Source organism: Camelus dromedarius, chromosome 18, assembly GCF_036321535.1.
Source record: "Camelus dromedarius isolate mCamDro1 chromosome 18, mCamDro1.pat, whole genome shotgun sequence".
In the NCBI taxonomy this organism is placed as follows: domain Eukaryota; kingdom Metazoa; phylum Chordata; class Mammalia; order Artiodactyla; family Camelidae; genus Camelus; species Camelus dromedarius.
Window position 1 is genome coordinate 6,292,101 of NC_087453.1, and position 6,000 is coordinate 6,298,100.

A 6,000-nucleotide genomic window follows, 5' to 3' on the forward strand; every position below is an offset into this window, starting at 1 on the left:
GACCGATGACTTATTTGGGGAAAATTGGAGATTTTTGCACAGGGCAGTAGCCGGATGGTCATTTGTGCAGTTCAGGAAGTCGTACCCTGGGTGAGGAAGAAGACAAGGACAGGAGGACTGGTTATGAGATTATGACACAGATCAGAATGAAAGAAGAAACAGGGACTGTGGAAATAAACGGGAAAAGGGTGCATTTGAGAGGGTTTCAGGTGATAGGATGTGTAAGATTTACTAACCGATTAGCTCTGAGGGGCAATGTGAAGGAAGGCAGGGAAGGTAAAGACCTGGTCTAGGAGATTTTCATTTTACAAACATACATTGCCTCCCAGCTCTGTGTGAAAAGCACTCTGCTAACTGCTGTTGGGACATACTTTGCATGACCTTTCTTCCCTACCTTCAAAGGAGATTTGCAATCTGTTGGGGAAGACAGGCAGGGTACACAGGTACACCAGGAACGCAAGGGAGGGACTGAGGTGGGAGGGGACTAGCCCCTGGGCGACCAAGCGAAGTAGGTCTGTTCCAGGATGGGGGGAGGGGAGGCACACTGGGTGAGAATGTTTCAACCTTGCCCCAGAGCCATACATGGCTGACTGCTGAACGTTCAGGAAATCGGGTGTCGAGAAATGCGCATCAGTGTTGAGTTTTAGAAGTGAGGACATTTAGGTGAGGACATAAGTGAGGGCTGAGCTTTGACACTGGGTTCAGTTGGCCCATTGGCCTGAGTCTGGAAGATAGCAAACAAATTGTTAGCTGTGTGACCCCCACCGGCCTACTTAACTATCCTGGGCCTCAGTTTCCTCTTTTTAAAGGAAAGGCAGCAATGATTCAAGGGGTGAAGATTGATCAGATTACAGCTAGTCGGGTGCTAGGCGTGGTTATCAGCGACTGCCTTGATTCTGTGATCCCGCCCTGGGCATAAGGAGGGGAAAACTTCAGCTTGAAGTACAAGGACTCTGAGTTCACGTTTGCCGTGGCCCCTTTGTTTAACCAGGGTGAGATCTTTTGAGAGATAATCTCTCTCGAGGAAGAAACACTTACTTGATGTTCAATAGTTCTTTCAGTTTTACTTCTATTTTTTTTTTTTTCCCTCAGTGGCATTCCAGTGCTCTTGGAATAAAACCCAAAGTCTTCACACCGGCTCCTGCCAGAACTTTTGTTTTTATTCTGAGGGAGTTTGGGGCAGGGTCCTGCTGTGATCAGATTTTTGCCTTTTGAAAAGATCAATGCAGATTTTGAAAAGATCACTGTGACAGAGGTGTGACTGCATCTCTGCTGGGACGGTAGCCCTGCAAACACGGAGCTCACTTTCCGGACAGCCCGTCTCCCTGGCACGTGGGGGAAACGCGGGCCCCTAGTGGGTGTGCGTTCTGTTGGCTGAACGCGTGTTTAACATCTGCATTTCAAGCAACACCAGGGAGAGCCGTTTCATTGTGTGGCTAGGAGCGTGTCATGGGATAAGAGACAGCAAGTGTGTGGCACCAAGTATGCGCCCTCATTTTGTGTCTAGTGTTTAATGAGCATCTACTGTGCCAGGCATGGTTCAAGGTCCTGGGGATACACCATGAGGTGTTGGGGTGAGGCTTGGCCAGTGTCTGTACAGCAAAGGAGGGCAGTGAGGGAGGGAAGAGGGGGAGATAGCACGGGGTGGGGGGACCTAGGCAGAGGGCCCTGGGCTGAGGGAGGCCGTATATCTGTGGATAAAGACCAAGGCCCTGGAGGCAGGTGCTCGATTTAGACTCCGTGCACTGCTGCTGGTTACTGGCGGGCCTTGGGAAAGCTACTGAATCCCTTTTGTGCCCAGGTTCTTCACCTATAAAAATGGAAACATAAGCACCCTACCTCACAGGGTCGTCACCTGGATTAAACGAGTCACAAAGTGAAAGGCACCCTGGGGTGGACTCAGTAGACCTGAGTGCTCTCAGCTGAGCCTTGCGGCATGCGGGCCCCGCTTCTGTACAGAACTTTTTGGAAGTATCAGTGCTGGAGTCCACCCAGCCCACCCCAGGCAGAGAAACACAGGAGGCACCGCTGGGGGTGAGTTTGGACAAGTCCCTGCTCTTGATGGAGTTACCGGTCTGATTCAGACCAAAAAAGTAAAATTCCCGACCAACCAACTGTACATTCCACTCACTACACCATGATCTCATCCAAAAGGAAGAGTCAAGGAAGAGGAGAAAAGTGCATTCAAAGACCCTGAATGCTCTAGCAAAAACTGCAGAACCTTCTGGGTTTTGGGTCTGATGGAAACGTCACCAGGGGCTGGGCCTGGAGTTCCAGGTGTGTTCAAGCATGAGTCCACACAAAAGTGGAGTCCTCTGTGGAGTGAATACTCCGTAGACACAAGAGTCACTATAAAAACAACCCTTTCCTGTTATACAACACGCAGCTTCCCTGTGCTATGACGTGGACAACCCAACTGTCCAATGAGGCAGGCCAAGTAGAGGTTATAAACCCCATTTTACAGATGAGGAAACTGAGCCAAGACCCCAGTGACTGGCCTGAACACCCAAACTTCAGTTCCCTTCTGGCTGGATCTCCTACAGCTGAGTTCTATGCATTAATATTATTTTTATATTCACTTGTTTTGAAAACATATATTGATCTTTGCTATAAACAGACGTCATGCAAAGACTTGGAGCTATAGCAGAGAATAAATCACAGTGTCATCTATTTTTATGGAGTTTAGACTCTAGTGGGAAGAGGCCAGGCAGGAATAATTGATGTGTGATGAGAGTTAACTGCATCGGTTTGAGCTCGGTGGGTTACCTGGCAGAGATTCAGGGTCCAATGTCAGTTGCTGACCCATCTCTCTACTTCTCCATGTCCAGTCCCTTCCTGGAGAGTCTCATACAATTCCACAATATTAAATATGCGTTAGTGGTGGCAGGTTGTGGGAGAAGGTCTGGGATTGAAACCTAGAAATAATTTCTGGCCTTGGAAAGGGAGCTCGAGTAGACAGCTACAAGTATGTTTTGGGAGTTGAGGGGAGAGGTCTGGGTGGGAAATATTTCAATTTAGGAGCCTTATAGATGATGGTATTTTGAGCCATCGGACCCGATGAAATACTTAGGGAATGAATTGGGAAAAGACCAGGCTCCAGCACTGGGCGCTGGCGCACGTCAGAGTCTGGAGGTCAGGGGAAAAGACTCGGCAGATGGGATGGAGAAGGAGCGGCCAGTGAGGACTGGGGGAAATCGGGAGGACGTGGTGTCCCAAATAAAGGGGAAAGTGTTTCAAGGAAGAGGAAGGATTCCTTCTGTCAGGTGCTCCAGATGTAGCCAAGAAAATGAGAACAGAGAATTGACCATCTTTGATACCCTACCGTAGCTCGCTACCGGAGTCAAAACCCAGCCCTTGCCCCTGTCTCTACGAGGTCCTGTCGTACTTCCTTGCTCCCTTGTCCTCACTCCCTGGGCCCCGACGCACTGGTCGCCTTGCAGAGCCTTCCCCAAGCCAAGCTTTCTGCTCCGAACCTTCTCACCTTCTGTTCCCCATCTTTGAATGCCTTGTCACCCGACTTCCTGGCAGTCTCTGCTCCTCAAGAAGCCCCAATCCAAAGAAACAGCAGGCATCTTCCCATCTCCAGTGACCCTGATGTCATCTGCCCCTAGAAGATACGCTCCAAAGGGGAAAGAACTTCATTTGTGTTGCTTACCGTGCCGAGAACAGTGCCAGAACCCCCCCAAGACTCTGGGTTTACAAGCTGTACACAGTGTGTCTCAATTCTTCAAAGAGTCTTACATAAATAGAAATACTATTTATGTAGATAATATAATTATGTTATTGTATATATTTCTTCCAGCTTTATTGAGACATGATTAACATGTAGCATTGTGTAAGTTTAAGGTGCACAGAGTAGCACATTTGATATGTGCACATATTTTGAAATGGTGACCACAGTAAGTTTAGTTGACTTGCATCATTTCACAGAGTTACAAATATTTTTTTCCTTGTGATGAGAACTTTCAAGATCTACTTTCTTCTACAAGGGTATATTATACAGCACAGGGAATATAGCCAACATTTTATAGTAACTTTAAATGGAGTGTAATCTATAAAAATTTTGAGTCACTATGTTGTATACCTGAAACTAATATAATATGATAAAATCAACTATACTTCAACTGAAAAAAAATTTTAAAAAGATTTACTTCCTCCCTTCCTCCTCCTTTTTCACACCATTTAATGGAGCAGGACTTGAAACCCGTAGAGATTAAATAGTACTCTGAGATTAATGCAGTTCTCAAGAGGTTGGAACAGGAATATATGAGCCCAGTATTGGATTATTGGAGAGAAGACATTCCAGCACCTGGTCAGAGGGCACCAACCAGAGAGCCTGGAGTTTAAGGCTCTCAGGAGGAGCAGAAGCTGACTTCCTGAAATAATGGGGAGAGGGAGGTGGGAACCACAGGGCTGGAGCCTCTGGGTCACAGAGAAGGCCTAATGGCTGAAGCTCAGAGCCCTAAGTGAAGGGCTTGCCAAGACTTGAGGCTGGAGTGTTAGGCCAGATCTTCAGGGTTGGCAGGCAAGCTCTGGAGTTTGTTCTTTTTTCCTGAGGCCATAGGAAGCCATTTAGCAGGGCGGTGACATGATCTGATTTACACTGTAAAAGATCTCTTGGGCTATGGGTGGAGAATGCATTAAGGCAAAGCTAGAGAGGAATAAGCTTGGGGACACCTTGTGTACTCAGTGTATCTGGGGGAGAGAGTGAGAGGTCGTGGTGCAGTGGAGTAGCCTTGCGTTAGAGATGAAGGTGAGTAGCGGGGGAGGGTATAGCTCAAGTGGTGGAGTGCATGCTTAGCCTGCACAAGGTACATAGTTACCTCCCCCCTGGAAAAAAAAAAAAGAGATTAAGGTCAGTAGACATATTTGAGATATATACCAAGATAGAAATTATAGGGCCCGCTGATGGATTAAAGATGTGTGTGTATGTTTGACTACTAGGTTTTGGCTTAAGTGGGTGGATAGAAGATGGTTCCATTTATTGAAATGACGATGAGAAACAGATTTCAATAGATGTCAGTTACTCTCCTCTTCCACCGCCTCCCCTCATCCCACAGCCCCCCCATTTGGAGGTGCTCCAAGGTTTTCGTGACCCACATACTTTATTTTTCTTTTACTTTTATTGTGATGTAATCAGCACAGCACTGTATAAGGTGGACAAAGTAATGATTTGATTTATACATCATGAAATGATTACCATTTAAGTTTTGTGAACATCCAATCATCTGATATAGATACAAAGTAAGAAAAATTTTTTTTCTTCCCTTGTGATGAGAACTCAGGATTTATTCTTTTAACAGCTATCATATATAACAAACAGCAGTGTTAATTATATTAATCATGTTGCATGTTACACCCCTAGTACTATATATATATATATATATATATATATATATACACACACTTTTTTAAAATAAACAATAATTTATTTATTTATTGGTATGGGGGGAGGTAATTAGGTTTTTAAATTTATTTTTTAATGGAAGTACTGGGGATTGAACCCAGGACCTCCTGCATGGGTGTCATGCATTCTACCACTGAGCTATACCCCTCCCCCATAAACATTTTTTATTGAGATATAGTTTATACACAATATTATATAAGTTTCAGGTGTACAACATAGCAATTCACAATTTTTAAAGGTCTATTTATAGTTATTATAAAGTATTGGCTATATTCCGTGTGCTGTACAATATATCCTTGTAGCTTATTTATTTTATATATAGTGGTTTGTGCCTCAGTCCCCTCCCCCATCGTGCACCTCCCCCCCACGTAACCAACAGCTTGTTCTCTATATCTGTGTTTCTTTTTCGTTATAGTCACTGGTTTGTTTTATTTGTGACCCATGTAATTTTTAAAGAAAGTTTACAGTTACATTTTGAGTGAGGTCAACCTTGGAAAACCATCCAGGATATTGGAGGAAGATGTAAATAAGTTGTGCTTGTGAAGCAGGGGAGGGTACTCACCCAACTTGCCAATGGGACAGATACAGTCAAG